We start from the raw sequence: 22455 nt of genomic DNA on the forward strand, positions 1-22455 counted from the left end.
CACAGTGTGGAGGTGACGTTGTCATTCTGCGTGCAGACTGTGTGGCCAGAGGAGGGCCACATGAGCAACATGCAGTTTGGAATAAATTGGATTGGGCATGGGAGTCCATCCACTCGATGACCTGGTGCAGTCTATTAAACAGCACCTTGAGTACTGGTCACCATCTGCCATTCACTTTTACTCCTGTCTCCTAGAAGGGCATGTTCCAGACTTGGGAGAAGTAGAAAGGGAAATGCTGAACACGTCCGATCTTCCTTTAGCATCCAGATGCATGGACAAACAGGCAAATGTTCATGTAAGACCTGCGTTGCTCCAGGGGTGAGCATTGCCCTCTCCCTTTTTCTGTTTTCAACGTAAGGGCTACCTACTGGACACTTTGCCTACTAGGCCGGCACTATCTCATATGATAGCCGTTACCCCTTGTGTCTGTTTAAGTTCAAAAAGAAAGCAATTTGAAGGAAGTAGAATGAAAACGTTCACTCCTTCCGTAACAATAGCTACCATCTTGGACAGTGCAGATGTAAACTATTTCCATCAAAAGGCACAATTTTGTTGTATAGTGCTGGAAGACAGTAAGCTCTGGAAGAACACATGCTCTATAGGCTTTTTCTATCATCAAGTCGTCAGTGCTGAGCCAGGGATCCTGGCCAGGGAGATGCTCCCAACAACTATTGGTTTCATGAGTCAGTGAGTACAAAGATGTAAACAAATCCATGAAGGCAGTTCATTTGGTATGGTTTGTTTTCAGCTCTGCCTGTCTTTTCCTTAGCCAAACGGATGTATTCTTGTTATTGGGGGCTATGCAGATTTGCTTTTTATAAGCTTAAATTGGCCTTCATTGACTTAATTCCATTTCCTCCCAATGCGTGAGTGCATTTGGTCTCCTGCTTGTGAGGCTCCAAGCAGACATTCTCGAGCCCATCTAGTGGAGTCACACGGGTTCCCACTCAGGATGGTGTCATTTACAAAGCGCATGCTCGGTGCTGCCCACAGGATACCCTCCCTCCCATGCTCTTACCTTAGGTGTTGGCTCTTGGAACAAGTTCAAGGCAGAAGGAGGAGGACAGAGAAGAGGGATGAGGTTCAAATCCCCACCTGCCCTCATTTAAGGAACGTTTCTAGAAGTTCTCCCCAACACCTTCTGTAGATACCGATTGGTTACCCCTGCTGTTAGGAAGCCTGGGCTAAGCATGCAGTCTCTTAGCCTAGCACGCCACCGCCTTACAAAACTGGAATCTGATCAAGTGAATAACAAATGTATACCGATAGGCAACATTCAATCTGCCACAACCTCAGATTTATATTTAATTTTATTGACTGGCAACTCACACAGCCAATGGATCAGCTTTCATTTCTATCAGCTCCAGGAGCAAACTGTAATTCTTAGCTCTCTCTCGTTGCAGTCGCCACCACCCCCTCTTGTATAAGCCCCAGCAGATGTGGTACTTACTTGTATTGCTTTCTCGGCTCTCCAGGGCATTTCAGCCCTCGATCCAAGAGAGGATGCCATTTCCACTTCTGAGGTGCTACGCTTTGCTGGCTGTGAGTTTGTGGTAGGCATTTCCCTCTCCTGTAGTGTGACCATCTGTTGTGACTTGGCACCCTGGCACGTGTGTGGGGACTGTGGTCCTGGTGGACCAGACCATTCAGGAAACACAGCAGCCCGTTTGGTTGGCTTGTGTTCAAATGCTTGCCTCATTTGAAAACCCCATGGCTGAGCACCCTCCAGTAGGACTCGGTGCAAATCTCCCCCGACAGTGCTGCTTATAAGGCCAGCTGGGAGTTACATGCTGAAGAGATGGGGAAGTGCTGGCCTTGCAAAGAAAAAATGGGTCTTCTAAGTCAGGTCTGGGGAGCCATTTTTATTTATCTGACTCTTGTTAGAAGCTGGTATAAATACAGGTGGTTGAGCAAATCCTGACCCAGGAATTCCTGAACTGTTTTTGAGAGTGGAGAGAGGGCTATGCCTCAGTGCTTCATTTGCTCAGCCCACGTATTCATTCAGTCATAGATGAGATGTCTTAGTAACCGTCTAAGTTACTTCGATAGCAAAATCCTTGAATGACAGTGAAAAATTGTGCTGCCTTCATCTGACCCCCCTGACCCTTCCTGATTTACAATTATCACTTTAATAAGCAGTCAGAATTTCCACATAACTAACCTATTTTTGTTAGGGGCATTCTTAACTCAAAAGACAATGTTCTACTGGCTCAGTTTCCCCTTTTTGTGTCCACAACCGGATGCATCGAGTAGAAAAGAGCATGTCATAACACTCTAGTACACTGTGGTCTTGGTGGAAGTAAAAGAGACTGCTTTTGTTTGCTCATCATCTAACTGCCCTCTTTGGACACATTGTGCGGTTTATTTACTGATCCAGCAACTCTTTGCGTGTCTCCCTCAGACTGAGTTAATGGTGAGAACAGTGATGGCAGAGCGGAGACACGAGTGACGGGTTGACGCAGCTGAGGAAAGTGTGGCGTGCCCGCTAGACCTTTGGTGATGGAGCATTTAAGTGGTAAATTTGTGTTAAAATTTTACTAGCCCCAGGGCTGTAAAGAAATACCGTGTCAGAAACCCACAAGGGCAGTTTTACCCAGTCCTATAGGGTCGCCGTGAGGTAGAATTGACTCAACAGTCATGAAGTTTTGGTTTGGAACGTATGCACAGAACAATGAATGAACTAAGGGCTGGGCCTTGGTAAGAACTCACTTATTCATGCATATATTATGCACTTTAGAGCAGGTCATCCACCTTGGTCGCTCCTTGGGTGAAAGGCTATCTGCTCCCTAAAGATTTCCATTGTGGGAAATCCTATCCATCTAGAGCCACCACGAGTCAGAATTGGCTGGACGGCAGTGGGCCTTTAGAGTGACTCACATCACACGATGCACTGTTGGCCAGTCCTCTGAGCGGTTGCCCGAGTCTGTGTTGGGCAGGACGCCACACCATGCAGGGTGGCTTTTCTGTTTTGCACAATAACCAGAGTTGGGTCAGTGACCTCTCTCAACATGAGCCTCAGGTGGGAGTACAATGAGCCAAATCCCCCAACCCCCTCCACCAACTCATCCATCACTGGACATGCATTCTGAGCCAGAAAAAAAAAACACCTTCCTTTTCCTTTGTAAGGTCTAAGTGAAACAATTCCCAAATCCAACCATGTTTTCTTCGAGCTGATCCTGACCCATCACCGCTCTCCCTGCTATGGTAGAGCTGTGTTCCGTTGGGTTTTCTTAGCTGGAATGGTGATCAAAGATGTTGGCCAGGTCTGCTTTTGCCCCACCCCACATTGGCTTTGAACCGTTAACCTTTAGGTTCATGATTGAGTACAAACTCATTGGGATGCCTCAAGATGTGCTGAAGGAAATGCTGCTTGTGAAATGGACAGTAAGTGGCTTTAGAAAAGCACAGGGACCCCCTAATAAAATGACTGCAAACAAAGAGAAAGGGAGCAAAGCACCGGGACAAGCCTGCCTCTAAAGAATCATATTGCTGCTCTCTTCACGCCTGAAAGAGAAGGCCCCCAAAGAACCCAAAGGTCCGTGACAGCACTACCACCAGCTGCTTTCTTTCCCACTTCTGCACAATAACGCGTTGACCCTCAGACAGTGGTTCTCAACCTGTGGGTCCCGACCCCTTTGGGGGGGTGTGGGGGGTGTTGAACGACCCTTTCACAGGGGTCGCCTAATTCATCACAGTAGCAAAATGACAGTGATGAAGTAGCCAGGAAAATAATCCTATGGTTGGGGGGTCACCACAACCTGAGGAACTGTATTAAAGGGTCTCGGCATTAGGAAGGTTGAGAACCACTGGGTCTAAAACAACCACATCGCTCCACCTACCTATCTACTAAGGATGTCATTAAGAGTAGCCTTACCCAGAAAGCCAGGACTCCGTGGTGAGCCTCCATGGTAACAAGACCTGTCCATCGGGAGATGAGGAACCTGCAGCCAAAATACTGTGTGTAACTTGAGTAAGAGTATGCAGCATGTAGGTGGCTGGTCTCAGGCCTAGGATTTTGTGGCCCAGCACCCAAGTGCTTGGCCACGATACTACACAGTGTTAACACCGGACCCTCTCCCCCTTATGTGTTTTTCACCTCTTGATAAATTAGATGTGTATCTTATACATCTCAGTGGAAACTCTCAGCTTGGAAAGAGAAGACAAAAGATAAAATTGAACGCAACTTGAGTTGGTTACCTAACTAAGAAAATAGTAGTTTTCTTTATGCAAACTGTGTCTCTAGTTATTTTAACTTCATTTTAATTTAAGATTGCCCATCAACTTTCTGGCCCTTCTGCCCTGTTATCATAAGCTAAGCACTCATGGGCCCACGGGGTGAGAGATAATGTACGTAACTGCTGAGGTAGACTCCCAGTCCACAGGAGATCAATCGAAGCACTTTATGAACATCACCCAGAACCAACACGGGGGCAAAATATTCCAGGTCACTTTGCTTTGCTTGTCTCACTTTCTTTTCTGCCAAGCTGTTTCCCATTCTGCTTTCTTCTATTCAAAATTTCACTCAGGGTAACTTTCAGCTCCCAAGGCCATCACATATCCAGCAGCAACACAGGCGCACACACATGGCCTGACAACGTAGGTTCTTCTAACTTGGTCTCCCTTCCTAGGGCTGGCTAGAAAGCTGACACATGCAATTCCAGGGCTTTGAGTCCTGTGCGCTCTCCTGCTCCCCGCGGGCACGTTCGTCTGTGCACACTGTGGACTGTATTGTGGTCCCCCAGAAGATGGCAGCGGGGATGCTCGTTTGGAAGTGGGGTCTTGAAGATGCTATCCGTTCACATGTGCTTATTGTCCATTCTGTTTTCATTATAACTGGTAGAAATGATATGAATTATGGTTTGTGCAGACATAGGCTTTAGAGGAAAATGAACCACCAGGTGGTGCCAGCCATTTTCTTATCCGGAGAAGAAATTACAAAGGCAATCAAGGAATTTCCAACCCAGATACCCTTACAGGCTGGCGTTTCTGAAAGCATCCAGCCATCTGCTTCTGCTTCAGTGTTATCAATATATTGTGATTCTTGAACCTCATGGAAAAGATTCTTTGTGAGTAATGTTTTTTGTACTACCCTCTTACTGTGTGTGTATGTGTGTTTGTGTGTGTGCGTGCGTGCTCACGCATGCTTGGAATAGACACGGGAACATCTCTCCTGAATTGACCAGCTGTTGCCTTTTGCCCAGTCATTTCACTATGAAGTGATGTGCAACCCTTCTTAAGGGGAATTATTTTCTACTTTGATTTGTTTTTTGAATCCATGTATTTTCAGTAAAAGAAAAAAAAAGAAAGTGTTTGGGATGAAATTAAAATTTTTTGAGCGAACACAGAGGTTGATATGATTAGTATGACACGTGTGTCTCAAAGGGGATTCAGAATGTGGTGCCGGGGTTGATGCAGAGGATTTTCTTCAGATTCTTGCAGTTTATTCAAGCCCCACCAGATGGCAGCAGGCAATAAAAGTGGGAGCACAGTTTCCCACTACACCACAGAGTTTGAAAATGTAGGTGGGCACATAGTAGGTTACAAAAGAGTTAAGTACTCTCCTTTAGTACACATTTGATTCAGAAAAGAATTGTTTTAGAATTCATTTAAATGACCGTGGTCTTTTGTTTAAGAAAACACTGTAACTCTTAGTGATCTTCCTTCAGATGCCTACCCATATACCTAGTGCCCTGAATTTGGGGTGCTAGCCTCCTAAAGGAGCCTTCATGGTGTAGTGGTTATGCATTGGGCTGCTGTCAGCAAAGTCAGCAGTTTGAAACCACAGGCGCACTGTGAGAGAAAGAGGAGCTTTCTACTTCTACAAAGCCTGACAGTCTGGGAAATCCACAGAGGCAGTGCTACCCAGCCCGATAGGGTCACTGTGAGTCGGCATTGACTCCATGGCACTGAGTTTGGGATTTCTCCTTGAGTTTTTATCTTCCTAATCGCTGAGAAAAATATATGCATATACGAATGGGCTTCCAAAAGTGTGTGTGAAATTATATGTTAATTCCATTTTCCCACACCCCTTTGGAAGCCCATCGCTGGTCTCCGTTCTTTAAGGCTTGAAACTTGTGGTATGTTTTGTCACAGTAGCATTAGGGAACTCAGACATTCTTCTAAATGCAGGCGCTGTTTTAAGCCCTTCAGATGGATTACCCCATGCCCACCACCGGGGGGTCGGTACATTTTTCACTCCCAGTTTAGGGATGAGGAAAACGGTGTACAGAAAGCCAAGCAGCGAGCCCCAGGGACATGGCTGGTGAGCAGTAGACCAAGGGCCTGGTAGCACATGTCCATGAGAGAGGCCTCCTCTCAAATAAATAAATAAATAAATAAATAAATAAATTAGAAAATACATGTTCTAAATAAAAAGATGTAAATTTCTAAATAGAAATTAAACCGTTGGAAGTTAAAATAATGATAATTATCGTCACTAAGTACTAGTCAAATCGTATGTCCTCTGTACCGTACCAAGATACCGTTGGTTGTTTTACTATTCCTCATCAGGTCAATTAACATTAAGCCCCTCCTTTCAGTCAGGAGATTTAGCAGCCTCTATCCTGGGAGTACCCGAGAGAATAAAGTAACCAGACTGCCCTGTCTTTGTCGGGCTTTTATGTTAGTCGGGCGGTGGGTTGGGGAAATAGACTGTAAATGGTAAACATAATAAGTAAGCCACAACCCAAAGTGGGTTGACTTTTTTTCCTCGAATAATATTTTTATTGACATATCTTACTCATTCCAATATACCCCTTTTCTGCCTGAGTGTGCTGAATTTCACGTGATCAGTGCTTCCTGGACAAAGCTGAGCAGCTCCGGGGTTGGGGGTGTATTGGGAGGCGGTGTTTGCATTTGGAAACACGGGGGTGAAAGGAGGACAGCGCTGGAGATCTGGCAAGTGGACACAGACTGGACAGTTGTGAAGAGGCTTACTCAATTACCACAATGAGACATCTTTACTTCTGGATCAGCTGCCAGTTGTCACAACAAGGCTGTGTCACAACCACAGAACCTCGGTGACGTGCCACAATAAGCTATGGCTGTTGACATACCTGGGGGTGGTCAGCCATGTGCTCTGCGCCACGTGGCTGCGTCTGCTCACAGGTCTGGGGGCTGCTGGCTGCTCTGGTCTGGGAAATCTTCCAGTAGGCTAACCGAGGCACATTCTTATAGCCAAGGTGAGACAGAAATGCCTGTCCTGCAGAAACACCTCGGCCTCATAGCACAGCACCTCCCTGCACTGCTGGTGAAGGTACCAGGACCTCTTACAAGCTTACTGTGGAGGTGATGTCCAATCATTACCCAGTTTTGCTGGTGAGAGCTGAGTCCGGAAGATGAACCCGCACTCATGGGGAGGGGAGGGGACAGGCCAGGAGCAGGCGGGTGGAATCGTTGAGGGCCAGTTTTGAGGCCCCCTCTCAAGGAAGGGTAACGAGAGCAGATTTTCTTGGTGAAGGCAACATGCGTTAATTTTTTCTTGAAGCGGAGAGACAGGGAACATTTTAACAACACAAGGCTATCATTTCCAATTGCCAGAATCATACTTCACATTTCCAAAGTTAACGGGAAAGCAAGGCCCATGTGGAACTAAATGAGGAACAGGTGGTCCCCGGGACTTTGCCCCCCGGAATCCTGTAGGCTCTGAAGCGTCCAGGAAGGAAGGAATTACAGAGAAGGGTTTTGGTATGGTCCAAGTATTTTTTTCCGGCAGGAAACAATTTTAGGTTAAAACTGTACATTTATGAAATTCAAGGGAACAAATGAGAGAGACAGAGAGAGGGAAGGAAGGAGAGAGAGAGAGAGAGAGAGAGAGAGAGAGAGAGAGAGAGAGAGAGAGAGAGAGATAGAGATAGAGATGAATTAGTGTATTAAATGCCTTAAAAAATTCTTCCTATCTCACTGGAGTGTAAATTGGAGTGTTACCAAAAAAAGAAAGAAAGAAAAAGGTGATACTGCTCGTTTGCCATTTCTTAAGACTCCTAGGGGACCACAATCACCTGCTTCCTGCTCTCTAGGAAACAGCACCACAACTCTGGCTGTGGCATTTGTCCGATGTTAGCAGAATAAGGCAGTAGACACTTACTGGTGACCCTCATGTGGGGGGAGGTCCAGGGCAGGCACCGGAAAGGTGATGATAGAAACCACTCACCCTGGGGTTGAACTATCCGACGATTTACATTTTTCTCTAGGGTACTTGGCTTTCTGTGTATCTGTGTTCTTGAACCAGATCATGATCCTCTTTGGGATGTAAGCTTCAGATGAAGCTCAGGCATTCCAACTTGTTACCACTTTCTTCCTCCAGGTTAGTTGAATGTGGGGCTAATGTCCCGAAGGATGCCCTGGGTGCTACAAATCGTTACTGTACGTGGGTGAACCGTTGGAGGTTTGAGTCTGCCCAGTGGCACCATGGAAGAAAGGCCTGGCAATCTAGCTCTGTGATCATTACGGCCCAGAAACCCCTGTGCTACACAGTTCTGTTCTGATGCTTGCGGAATCAGACTCAACTGGGTGTCAGCTGGTTCGGGTTTGGTTTTGAAGATATGGGCAGAAGGGTGGCTCTGTTTCTGGGTAAAGCAGCACAACACGTAACTGCTACGCCACCAGCGTTCCTCACCGGAAAACCTTCCTATTATTTTTTTTTTTTTTTTGCTGATGGCATCAATCATGGTTTCTTATGTAATTATACAGATTGTCAGTCGCTGCCTTTCATGTAAGAAGATAGCATTATTTTGTGAATACCTCATGTCCATATTATGGAGACTCCTTGGTGACGGTGCTTAAAGACCTTGGCTGCTAACCACAAGGTCAGCAGTTCAAACCCACTGGCCACTCCTCAAGAGAAAGTTGAGGCTTTCTACTTCCATAAGTAGTTACAGTCTGGGAAACCCACAAGGGTATTCTGTCCTGCCCTATAGGGTCCAATGCCCATCTGTGGCCACTGGACATCCCCTTGATGACGGAGTTTGGTTTGGCTTGGGTCACGACCCACAGGTTGAGAACCACTGCCCTGGGGGCTCACGATACCCTTTGCCATCAGGTCCTTGCTGGATGATGGTAATCCAGGTGTACCAGAGCAGAACTGTGCACCAAAGAGTTTTCAGTGGTTGATTTTTCAGAAACAAACTATCAGGCCTTTCTCCTGAGATACTGGTAGGTCAGTTGTGGGGAACGACCAGCTGGCTGGCCACGTAAGGTCCTCAAAACCATCCCTGATAGCTGACATCACATACCTCATCGGAGTTGAGCAGATCCAGCCACCATTTTGGGGGTGAGCTGCTGAAATGTTTGACTATATGGATCCCAAAAAATGTTACAGAAGTCCAAATGGCCCTTGGCAGAGAAAAGGCGTCTCACCCATGTTACCGTAGGACCAGCTCCCCAGCCTTTTCCGTTAGCACTTGAACACCTACTAGTTTGTACCACCCGAGGGACTCTCTGTGTTTTAAGACCCTTTAAGAAAGGCGAAGCTCAAGGAGCAGTACATTCTGCCTACAGAGTCAGATCACTTTCTTCGGTTAGATCCAGCCTGTCACTGCGTAGAGTTAGGTCCTCTCCACGTGTGTGCTTGGAGAAACCCGGTTTCAGCTTTTCCAGCAAAGATACTGTCTTTCTCTCGCTTTGTGATGTGCGCTGTCCTTTTGATTGATTACTCAGCACTCCCTTCTCTCCTGGCTCCCACAGCTGCTCAGTGCAATATTGGGCTGATACCGCAGCTGGGTGGACCTGGGCCCTGGGGCCAGTGTGGCAAAAGCGACTGAAGTGAAATACCATGTTACCCGGTCTCCAGACTGAGTAGGCCACACCTAGATCGCCCCCAGCGGTGTAGACTTGAGTCTACTCCTGTCTCTTGTCCTGGATCTCGGCTCCATAACTAAAGCAGGAATTAAACAAAAAGTTTTAATGTAATCCCTGGGGGAGGAACAGGGTGGTAGAACAGAAGGGCTTCATTCTGGTTTTAAGCACAAGGGCGAGTGAGGCTGTATGTGGTGCCATAGATGCTAACATTGTACATATAAATTCTTAAATCTGCCAAACAAGGGTCTATAAATACTTAGTGTCAAATAGCAGGGTTCTCATTTACATTTAAATAGTTTGGATTTCTTACATTTCACTTTAAAAATGTAATACTAATGCAAATAATATTTGGCAAGAAAGTAAACACAGAAGACAGTTATTAATTTCTTGTATATAGTCATCTATTTTCAAATATTGGCTTACCGGGAATGGCCTTTATCATATTTATGACTATTATTTGTTAAAGTGGCAAGAATAAAATAACCTGGAAATGCAGATTTGGGGGAAGTGGAAAAGCATCAGATTCTTGGTGGATGTGAATCTTTTCTCTAATTGCTTGAGCTAAATTAACTGGCTGGCTCATTTGTCACCACCCAGAGTAGCCTTCCTCAAGTAGTTATCCCTTCCTGCCAAACGGGTCCGAACCAATGACTTTTCCATTCCCCCCCTTTATGTCCTCACAGTATACCTTCAGTCTCTTGTTTCCTTGATGAGAGATAGTTAGTTATCTAGTCAAACCAGCGTCAGTGCCATTGAGTCAATTCTGACTCACACTTAAGAAATCCACAAATAAAATAAACATTTTAACAAAGAGATACACTCAGAGCGCTGTAGATGAATCAAAATGAAATCTTGAAAAGTATTCAAGTGACCCACAACAAGAAAACAGAAAAGTAGGGAGCAGACAGAAAACAAAATACGAAACGGTAGACTTAAACTCTAATGTCATAATAATTATATTGAATATTAACACTATAAGAACATAGATTAAAAAAAAACAGAGATTGCTAGAGTGCATCGAAAACTATGACCTAAATGCACATCCTGTCTCTAAGCTGTTGTGTGCCACGGAGTCCTTCCTAACCCATAGTATCCATACAGGACCGGACAGGACTGCACCCCGGGGTTTCCTATGCTGTGACCTTGATGGCAGCAGGTTGCCAAGCACGTGCTCTCGTTTGAACTGGTGGGTGACTAACCCAGGGGCCATTAGGGCTCCTTATAGGTGGCTTACAAATAACTTACTTCAAAGATAACAGCATGCATAGGTGAAAAGAAAAAGGATGAAGAATTATATGCCGTGCAGCTATTCGTCAAAGAAAGAAAGTCAGAGGGATTTTATTTCTATCTGATATTGAAGATTCCAGAGCCAAGACTATTACCAGAGATGGGTGGGGGTTGTATAATAAGCACAGGATCAAGCTGTAGCCATTGTACTGGGAGGGGGGGCTTCAAAAATTCCATTATCTTGTAAGTCCATTTTTCCATGAACTTTTTGAGGTCTTCTTGTAAGTGTGTTTGCACCAAATAATACAGCTACAGACAGAGTTTTTTTTTTCTTCAAGAAAGAAAAGCTTGTAGTTAGTTCAAGGATTGTTTGTTGGCCCTTAGGAGCGTTTTCCAGTCCAGTCTGTTGGGGCACCACGCCCTGGCCCCAAAGTCCACTTTCAGCATTCCCTGGGAACCTTGCCACTCCATTCCCTTGCTGTTCCGCTGCACTCCCCCAGTGCTTTGCCTCAGTGTGGTGGGATCAGGTCAGGAGCGATTCTCACAGTGTCTCAGGTGCTGTCCCCTGTATCGCCGTTGGTCACTGAGGGGCATCATGTCTCATAGTAGGGCCAGCCATGTTGTCCTCTCTGTGGACTGGCTGCTCTACTCAGGAACATCATCCCTATGGCCTGGTGGGCCAGGCTGTGCTCCACTCTCTCCTCCTCCTTCATCTGCTCCCATGTGCTCTGATCAGATATGTCCCTCTCCCGGAGCTGCAGAATCAATGTTGTCCTTTGAAGCAAATTCTTCTCGGGGGAGGGGCAGGAATCCACTTAATTTTTGGTGCTGGGGCCAGCCTCCCAGGCCTCTCCACTGGTTCCCTACTCCATGCCGGGATATTGCATTCACACCTTGAGGCACTGGGTTGAAGTCTGGTCCCTCTTTCCCTGTGGAGACATAAACAATACCCTCCCCTTGGGTGGATTAGTGCCCATGTCCCCCCCCCCCGCTCCCCTTTTCTTCCTTATATTCATCCTTTTATTTTCCTTTCCCCACCTCCTGCCCAGTTGTCTACCCATTTTTTAAAAAGTGTGCCTGGACCCTTTATTAAAATGGACCATAACCTTGGCCATAGAATAAACCAACTAGTAAAAGCTTGACATCAATCGGTATCCTTCGGCCAGAGTGGAATCAAACTAGAAATCCAGGAGAGAAAGAAAGATGCAGCCACTCCAGCTTCCTGTGTTGTTTCTTGACCACCTTACAACTCTTTCTCCCAATGGTATCACTTGAAGTTTCTGCCTGGGAAACGCCTTCTTCAGATTTTCTCACCGCATGTCCCTACTGAGACTTGAATTCAGCATCACCTGAAAAATTCATTTCTGTACATCCTTGTTTCTGCTCATCTTTCTGGCTCATATCACCCGATCATCTTCTTCTCAGCATCATTACTATCCCAATCCGCTTGCTTCCTTTTCACTTGTTTATTAACTGATGGCACACCCAAGAACGTTAGTTCCATAAAAATGGCACTTATATGTGTTATGTCCACCACAGTATCTCCAGCACATAAAGAACTAAGCACTGTAATTATTTGTCGACTGCACTGCAGATTTCTGCCATTAAGGACCACACGTACAGATGTTCCTGCATGTTGAGACTGAAGACTTCTCGGAGACCCAAAGCCACTAGAACTGGAAAATCCGTTCCTGAAAGCCATTCGAGATCTTTGGGAGTTGGTAAACAAATGCCTTCCTGCATCCAAAAGAGAGCTAGAGCTCTTCTTTCCAGCTACCCTTGGGTTCCCCAACTAAGACAGCTCGTAAGGCAGCTCAGATCGCAACAGCGTGACAAGGCTTTAAAGCACTCGCAGCTGCCGCCCTAACTCATGAACAAGGACGTGTTGAGAGGTCCCTGAAGTCAGTTGTAGTCATGAAATAGAAATCTCATGAAGCCTGGGATTTTCAAATGGATTTTACCTTTAAAAATTGCACAGCCTTGTTAAATAGTCATTTGAACATGTATGTACATGTTTAGTAAATGATGGTTCTCAACTTGTTTAGTTATTAATTGGAGTTGTATGTATGCAGTTGGGTACGTTGGATGAATGGTGTAGTATGATTATTCAGAACATGAATGTGAGAAGCTGGATAGGTTGAGGCTCCAATTCTACTTATATCACCGGTTTACCTCTTGGGAGAAGTTGGAAGAATCTTTTATCTTTTCTTTCCCACCCCCTCGTATCCTTTCAAGGCCTAGTGCCCTCATCAGTAAGAATGGGAGTTGATCATAGCACCACTGTAGAGTCGCTATGAGGATTTTAAAGAAGAAAAAAGAACATTCAACTCCTGATACAACCATACACTGGGTAACGTTCAAGTTTCCCCACATTCACAATAAAAATCAGACTTGAAAACTAACAGTCTCCAGAATGGCACATACTATTTTTCATCCAAGTGCTTAAGAGCAAGGCCGATACTTGGCCAGATTGAGTTATTTCAGTAAGTATTAAGTAGCTCTCGTGTATCTGAGGCTAGGCTTGGCTAGGCTATGGAGGCAGCCCAGGGTCTTCTGCGAGACATAGTTGGAAAAAGTGAACAGCTTCAAACCACATGGTGCTTGCTGGGACTGGGGACAGAAGCTTTAGCCTGGAAGTTTTGAGGACAGAGAAAAGACAGCACCCAGTTTCACTCGGGAATCTTGAAGGATGAGTGAATGTTTACCTGGTAAGAGGGAAGGAATTCTAGGCAGGTGAGCCTTGTAAAGCAAATACAGATGAAAGAGGATGTCTTGTTAAGAGAATGCAGTATGGTGGTGAAAACCTGTCCGTAAGTTTGTGTTGTTTTTTAATTCTTCATTTCTAGAATTTTCATTTTCAATGCATTTAGTCCCTGTTTTAATGTGGGTTCTTTATAAGAACAAAACCAGTGGGAATACATATAGGAGCTTCATGAAGTTTGTAGAAAAATGAAATGAAAAGATATTAACTTTTTCCCATGACCTTTTTGAAGCCTCATTATGGATGCATACGTGGGACTTCAAAAGTTCATGGGAGAAGTAATTATCTTTTTATTCCATGTTACACAAACAGTTTGAAGTTTTTCTCTCTGTATGCATACTTACATGTACACATACATGTATCTATATGGAGCCCTGGTGGTGTGGTCAGGTAGTGTTGGACCGCTAGCCACACTCAGTGGTTCAGACTCCCCAGACACTCCACAGGATAAAGAGGAGGCTGTCTGCTACATCAAGTCTGACAGCCTCCGAAGCCCTATGTACGTCAGAACTGACTGACGTGTAGTGGACACACACACACACACACACACACACATACACACACACTCTTAGGTTAGTACTAGGTACTATTGAATTGATTCTTATGGTGACCTTATGGACAGCAGCATGCAACGCTGCCCAGTTCCGCCCCATCCTCCTAATCATTGCACATTTGAATCCATTGTTACAGCCACTGCGTCAATCTACCTAATTGAGGGTAGTCTTTTTCATTTTTTTTTTCACTTTTCTCTACCAATTATGCTGCCCTTCTCCAAGGACAGTGCCTCCTGTTGTCGGGTCCAAGCTGCTTGAGACAAAGTGTTGTCATCTTCACCTCTAAGGCACATTCTGGCTGTATCCAGAATTGTGTTTATTTGTCCCTGGAAACCCATGGTGTATTCAACAATCTTTGCATTAATTCCGAGACATCAGTTTTTATCTGAGCTTCCTTATTCACTGCTGAGCTTTCACCTTCAAATGAGGCAATTGAAGATACCATGGCTTGGGTCAGGTGCGCCTTAGCCCTCAAAGTGGCATCTTGGATCTGTAACACTACCAAATGCACTATGTCATTTGATTTCTGAAATGTTGCTTCTGTGAGTGTTGATTATGGATCCAAGTGAAACGCAGCCCAGGATATCTTCAAACCCTTCTGCTTATCATGGTATTGCCTATTGGTTCAGCGGTAGAGATTTCGTTTTCATTGTCTTCAGGTGTAATTCACACAGAAGGCTTTTCCTCTTTATCTGCAAGTTCTTCGAGTGCTCTTCTTAATATATGAGGCGGCATCAGAAGTTTGTGCAAACATGGAATTAAAGACTTATGGGACTGTTCTATCTGCAAACTGAAGCTTTTCTATATTGAGAGAGAGAGAGAGAGAGAGAGAGAGAGAGAGAGAGAGAGAGAGAGAGAGAGAGAGAGAGAGAGAGAGAGAGAGAGAGATATTGGGTTTCATTTATTTCAAGGAAATGGCCTAAGCATTTGTAGGTCAGGGTTAAGGCTATAGGCTTCTCCTGACTCATGCTGCGGCAGCGGCTGATAAACCCTCCCTACCTCCACAAGTCAGGCCACAGACTACTGGCTCGCCAGATTGTAGGACCTGGAAAATCCACAATCTACTGGTCAGGCAGCAAGCTAAAGGCTTCTCATGTCCCAGGAGCCAAAGGTCAGAGAATGATGAGATGAATTCAGGATTGAAAAAGACTGACCTTTTCCAAAACATTCATTTATATCATGAATACAAGCTACATCCCTAAGGAAGCTTCTCCGACTGATTGGCCTCACACAGAAGATCACCAGGAGGCAATACATTAGTGTCCTGAAGGACTGAGTAGAACTTCTCCACAGGTCCCTGGTGGTAATCTTTATGGAATAAACTGCCTTATCTCTCTACCATGGAGCAGCTGCTGGGCTTGAACTGCCAACCTTTTTGTCTGTGGCTGGGCACTTAGCCACTGCGCCACCAGGATTCCTTTTCTCAGAGAGGTTACATTCTTGAAAACTGAATGGAACCGAGTTCTACTTGGCTTATGTGGGGACACCGTGATTCACGGAGCGTAACAGCGTAGGCAAGCTGACATATAACATAAGCCATACTAGTCCTTATTTCTGAAGGATTTCTACTACATGTGCTAACAGCACGCTGAAGGTCATTCATTATAGTGTTGAAGAATCTCCCTAAGCTCCCTTTTTGGATTAATTTTTAATCGCATTATCCATTTTAGAAGGCTCAAAGACTATACAGAACCAGCTGTGCTCCCAGGCACTGATGTGGGAGATATCCATCATGCCAATTAAGTCTGGTGTAGTGAATGTGCTATGTGATTTAGGTTGATGGCTGTGCTTTTGTTCCCTTTCCAACCCACCACCATTAAACATTTATCTGTGGGGAGACAGGAGCAGTTTTCTGAAAAAGAGGGGTGGGTGGAAGAAATCCGAGACCACGAGGCACTCTGGAAGGATGTGAACATAATGGTGAGGAATGACGGTCTGAGGGCCCTCCAGCCAGTGTTGGCACATTAGTTAATGCCAGCCACACATTAGCACTCCCTCGGTCTTGGGTGGGCAAAGGGTATGAGGTGCAGCGTTGAGGTTTGAAAACGTCTGCAGAAAACTTGAATCAAAAGTGAATGGAAACGCTCCGTGAACTTTTTGAAGCTCTCATCTCCCATGAGGTTCAGATGTCAAGCCTGTCCTTATAAAATCTGCAGCAATTTTTTTTGGAATGTCTGTTCCATGCCCCGCCCTGCTTTAATTTCCATGTCATTTAAATCGGGGTTTCATCTAAAATTCCCATTCCTGCCAATAGGCTTCCCCAGCAGCGTCTTTCCATCTTCCCCCTTGCCAAAATATGCATGTCTTTCCTTTATGTGCTCTCTGACCAAATCTCAAGAATGGAGTTATGTAGCTCTTTGTTTTGTTTTGGGTGTTGTTCAAAAACTTGACATTATTGCATCTGCATGGCAGCTGTCCAGGTGAGAGCTGATTTTCAAATCTGTTTTATGGGTTCAGAGTTCTATTTTGTGTCCCTCAGAAGAGGGAATGGTCCAGTTCATCAATGTCCTTGCTTACAGACAGAATTGGCTCCATGCTTCTCCTCGACCCACCCCACCTCTTAATTTGGAAAACCCAAACTCACTGCTCCCTGGTAACAGATGATGAGGTGCTTCACGATCGACTGGATGGTTAGTGGTTTGAATCCCCACCCCACCCCCACCCCTGAGAACATTGGAAGAAAGGCTTGGACATTTCCCCCCGAAGGTTAAAGCCCAAACAAATTCATGGCCCTCAAGTAGATTCTAACTCATTGAGATCCTGAAGGACGAGTAGAACTTCTCCACAGGTCCCCTGGTAGTAATCTTTATGGAAACAAGCTGCCCTTATCTTTCTACCATGGAGCAGCTGCTGGGTTTGAACTGCCAACCTTTTTGTCTGTGGCTGGGCTCTTAGTCACTGCGCCACCAGGATTCCTTTCCTCAGAGAGGTTACATTCTTGAAAACTGAATGGAACCGAGTTCTACTTGGCGTATGTGGGGACACCATGATTCACAATGACCTTGACTTTGAGTTTAGATTTCTTTTGGCTTTGGCAAAGTTACTCGGATTACATAGCAGTTTCCTTCTGAAGGACTGAAAGGTTTTCTACTATGTTGTTATACTTATTCCATACAGCTGCAAGAGGAAGCCGTTAGCAAAGGGAACAGCTGAGGCTACATGGCACAGCGAGGCTGGCTCTGCTTTTCATTTCAGTTGTAGCAGGGTTAGGGGCTGTACGCTGACTTCTGGTGAGGTTTAGAAGGGAGGGACATCATCAGGGATGACTGTCGGGGGCCCTGATAGTGCAGGTGGCATCATGAACTTAGAACACAGAATCAAAAACGAGGGGGTGGGGATGCCTTAAGCTCAGAGAGACCCATTGACTTACCCAGAGGTACACAGCAGACTGTTGGCAGATTGTCAATACCTGGTGTGTTAGACCAGTTGACTGGAGAAACAAATCCAGGGACACTCATGTAAGAGAGAGCTTTATATCAAGAAGTAGTTATATATCAAGCAGACATCCCAGCCTAGTTCAGATCAAGTCCCTAAGTCCCATACTAGTCCATAAATTCCTTTGTAGACTCATGTAGCAACATGCAATAATGCCGAATGCAGGAAGATCACAGGCCGGTGGATGCAAAGTCTCGTAGAACCAATGGCGGTGGACACATCTCCAGGGCTCTGGCTGCCATAAGCCTGGCTCCACATGGTTCCTCAACAAGAAGGTGAAAGCAGAGAGAGGCGGAGAGGCAGGCCTCCAGAGAGCCATTTTTCCCAGTCGCCCTCCAATCAAGCTGTGACCTGATTGACAGGCTAATTTGGGAGCCCTGTTAGCGCAAAAAATCCTAAAGATCACACCTGGGTAGGATTTATCTTTCAAAAATACAATGTGACCTTCCTAAGAACCCTCCACAGGTTTATATGCTTGTTTGCTTTTATTTAAATACCCGGATATGACATATGTGACTCCCGGTAAGTAATGGAAGTATCTTTTTTTTTTTTTTTAATCATTTACTTAACCATAGTATTGAGTCAGGGATCTTGTAATCTTGATGGGCTTGCGACAAGATTTCCAAGAGTGTTGATGGTTTGCACCACGCAAGGACTCCTCCAAAACCAAGCTGACTGCCATTGAGTCATTTCTGAGTCATAGCGACCCTGCAGGACAGGGTAGAACTGCTCCTGGGTTTCTGAGACTGTAGCTCTTCAGCTCAATATGTAATTACTAGGCCACCGTGGCTCCTCTGAGTTAAACAGTAAAAAGTAGTGCTATTACAACTGGAGGAAAAAGTTAGGATCACTCAGCAGATAGACACGAAGGCTCAGTCCTCCTTTTAGCCAATTTCAAATCCATCTCTTCTTCAGTGCCAAGAAAGCAGATGGCTTCTTGTCATTGCAGAAGGAAGCTCTATTAATTAATATATTAAGGAACTAAATCTAGTTGAACATATACTTAATGTGAGCAAATAGTTATAAGTTTATCTGGAAAGAGCTGCTCAGGGAATATTTCAGAGGGCTTTCAGTCTCACTGCTGTCATGGTAGGCATAATGATACTGTTTATGTTTGTTTATAACTTTTTTTTAATTGCATTGCAGGCAATTGGAAGGATTGGTGGGGAAGTAACTTAAATGTTATGTAAATGCAAACAAAAGTATACTTCTGAGTCTTGATATGAGATGGGAGAAGAGTTTTTCTTCCCTCTCTCTGTCATCGTTAGCTCTGCAATCTTATGCAACTTTCCCCTGGTTGGGATGCCCAGCTGCGGAATCAGAAACGTCCTTGTGGGGAGGTGCAGCAGTGAGGTCAAGGCGAAGTTGTTGTGTCGTTGTTTGAGCCCCTGGCCTACGCCATCCTGGGTCTGAAGCATTACAGGGCTAGTTGCTGTCAAGTCCATTTTCGGCTCAAAGCAGCCCTACGAGACAGAGTAGAACTACCATTTCCCATTTCCTTGACTGCAGTCTTTTTTTGTTTTTTAACATTTTATTAGGGGCTCATACAACTCTTATCACAATCCATACATATACATACATCAGTTGTATAAAGCACATCTGTACATTCTTTGCCCTAATCATTTTCAAAGCATCTGCTCTCCACTTAAGCCCATTGCATCAGGTCCTCTTTTTTAGAGAAGCAGGTCACCAGATCTGTTAGTTTATTGTGCCAACCTGGTCGATAAACACATACAGGGTTAATTGAAGGGCAGAGGGATAAATGGCTCTGTGAGCCTTGCCTTTTTAGTTCTCGGGTCTCTTGCTTTTTGATGGTCGGACCAGGGTAAAACTACCATAGCCAGTTCTCTGGCTCAGCTGGCAAGGCTCATTTCCTGCAAGACATCCCCAAGGAGAAGCCACATGGACCTACCCTGATGCAGCCCTGGGTGCTGGAGCAGCCAGATGGAGACCCCTGCCAGCGCTGAGATGCTTACACATTCACTGACTCGGTTTTCCTCCTGCAGTCGGCATCATTGCGTGTATTTTGTGAGATGGAGGAGGACTTTGTGGATTGGTGTCAGACATATGGGTTAATGTTGGATTTGTGGGCTTGGGCAGCACTGGGTTGGGATGTTTTCTTGATGTGCACTAAACCTTCGTATAAAGCTGTCTCTTCTACATGAGTTTCTGTGGATTTGTTTCTCTAAAGTACCCAGACTAACACATACCCCAAAGTTTGGTAGTTCTAAGCCAGCAGCCACTCTCTGGGGGAAAGATGTGGCTGTGTGCCTTGGTAAAGCTACCGGCTTGGAAAGCCATGGGCAGCTCTGTTCTGTGGGAGTCTTGTGAGTCAGAATCGAAGCAGTGGCATTGCGTTTGCTTTTGGGTAGTTTTCTTATTAGTATTTAAATGCTCAAAAAAAATAAAAGAGGGCTTTGGAGCAAGGATGTCGGCTACAGTGTGTGGGACTTTGTCATCTCATTTTGACAAATAAATGGCAGGTGATATTACTGTTTCTTAAAGGGATTTGTTTTGCTTTGAATTTTTGTGTTGTTTTGCTGTCTTTTTGATTTTGAAAAGAAAATTTGAGCACTGCTAGCTCTGTGGGGCTGTGTGCGAGCGAGAAACACAGCATTTAGAAACCAATGGCCAGGTCTTTCTTCTAAGGGGACTCTGGGTGACCTTGAACCTTCAACCTTTCTGTGGTGACGTGTGTTAACAGTCTGTACCACCCAGGGAATCTTTACCTGGCAGCCAAATTCATTGCTATCCAGTCAATTCTGTTTCAGAATAGTCCTAGAGAGCAGAGTCGAGCTGCCCGTTGCGTTTCTAAGGCAGCCTTACCGTTCACATGCACACAGGCAGGAGGTCGACTGTAACATACCACTGCGCAACCTGGGGCTCCTCCTGGACTAGAGGAAGAGGCTGGACTAGAGGAAGAGGCTGGTCAATAGAAATGGCAGGAAGTGAGCCACCAAGAGGGACACTGAGCTCCCTAGAGAAGTAGGAAATACTCCATGGTTGTGGGACTGGCTGCTGGAGTTTTGACATCGAGTCCTGTTAGATCCAATCAAAAACAGTGAGGATACATTCAGGAATGTTGGTAAGGGCTGTACCCACCGAACGGACTAATTTATTAATTTATAAAACCTTTTCTTTACTCTTAGGAGATTATCAGCCATTGGGCTGCCAATCGCAAGGTTAGCAGTTTGAAACCATCGGCCGCTCCAAAGGAGAAAGACAGGCTTTCTACTCCTGTAAAGAGTTGCAGACTTGAGGTAGCCTAGGGCAGCTGGCAGGCAGGGAAGCAGACACGGTAGTGGTGTCAACTCTGTTTTCCCTCACAGCCTCATGTGCGTCTCACTGTCCTGCATCTGCTGACCCTCTGTCTCACTTCACAGGCTGTACAGACATTGCCAATAAAGTATTTTCATAGTGTCAAAAAGGGGGCGCAGTTTTAATCTTGGAACCCCCTCCGGGGCAGTTCAGCCCTGACCTGTAGGGCCACCTTGAATTAGTATCGACTCAACGGCAGTGAGTTCAGAGTTTAGATTTCCTTCCTCCTCATCTCGGAAGGTTGTCATGAGGAGTATTGCTTTTCAAGGGCTTGGGAAGAGAACTCATTTTTGAATTTGAAGTTGCGCATGTCTTCTGTCTTCAAAATCTGTGGAGGAACTGCAATTGTTAGAATATCTTAATCACAAAACTGTTGTCGAGGTCTCAATCCAGTGCCCTTACTATAATTGTACAGAAAAAAATTTATACAAGAAAACCCCAGCTGGCAAATGTCAGGTTGCTCTGGTCCTTTGAGTTGGGCGCAAAATGCACCAAGTGTCGAGTGATGTAGAGCAGTGTGTGTAATGATATGAAAAGTCACTAAGAAATGTGTTCTCAGTCAGATATTAATGTTTTCAAAGTTCCACCAGACTGCTTAGCAGTGTGTAATTAGCCATGAGGCAGTTGAAGGCTTATTTAGATAGAGCATTGATATCGGATCCTTTTTAGCACCAGCTTTACAAATAACTCCCTTCTATATTTTTAGGGTCATTATGAGTAAGAATTGACTTGATTACAGTGAGTGATTTTTTTTTTACTCCCATCACAATTGTACTTTTATAAATAGAATTTTTGAGTGAAGTACTAGCATTGAAACTCTCACGCTCATGCTATATAATGCCATTAATTTCTTTTTATTTATATTTTATTCTAATCCTCAACCCATTTTGAAGTAATACCCAGTTATCCCAAAAACTTTGAAAATGAAGAGATGAGAAGTTACACATAAGTCTATCTCTCGCTGGTATTGTGTTTGTACTATTTTGTGTCTATTTTTCCAGAATTTTCTTTTCATATATATGTGAATATACATATATGCATCTTACTAAAATAGAATTAAATAGATATGTGTATGTGTGAAGGGGGTTCACAAAGTTTACAGATAAATGGAAATAAAAGAAAGTAGATTTTTCCCCCATGAACATTTGAAACCTCTTATATGTGTGTGTTTGTGTATGTGTGTGTTTGTACCCTTACATACACATTATCTTTTTTTTTTAAACACACGCATTAACTTTTAAGGCCACCTCCCCACAAGCTCTGTGTGCTTCTGCTGTTGATAGTGACTGTTGACTTGATCCTTACTCCTGGTGACCAATGGCAGGGCAGGCCGTGTACAGCTGATGCTCCACAGGGTTTCCA

The 22455-nt window shown here is 44.9% G+C and overlaps 1 protein-coding gene across 16 annotated transcripts in view; it reads left to right on the plus strand.

Moving 5' to 3' along the window:
- Positions 1–22455, plus strand: part of MAGI1 (membrane associated guanylate kinase, WW and PDZ domain containing 1) — a 728953-nt gene that overhangs the window by 198911 nt on the left and 507587 nt on the right. The window lies entirely within an intron of this gene.

Source organism: Tenrec ecaudatus, chromosome 5, assembly GCF_050624435.1.
Source record: "Tenrec ecaudatus isolate mTenEca1 chromosome 5, mTenEca1.hap1, whole genome shotgun sequence".
Classification (NCBI taxonomy): domain Eukaryota; kingdom Metazoa; phylum Chordata; class Mammalia; order Afrosoricida; family Tenrecidae; genus Tenrec; species Tenrec ecaudatus.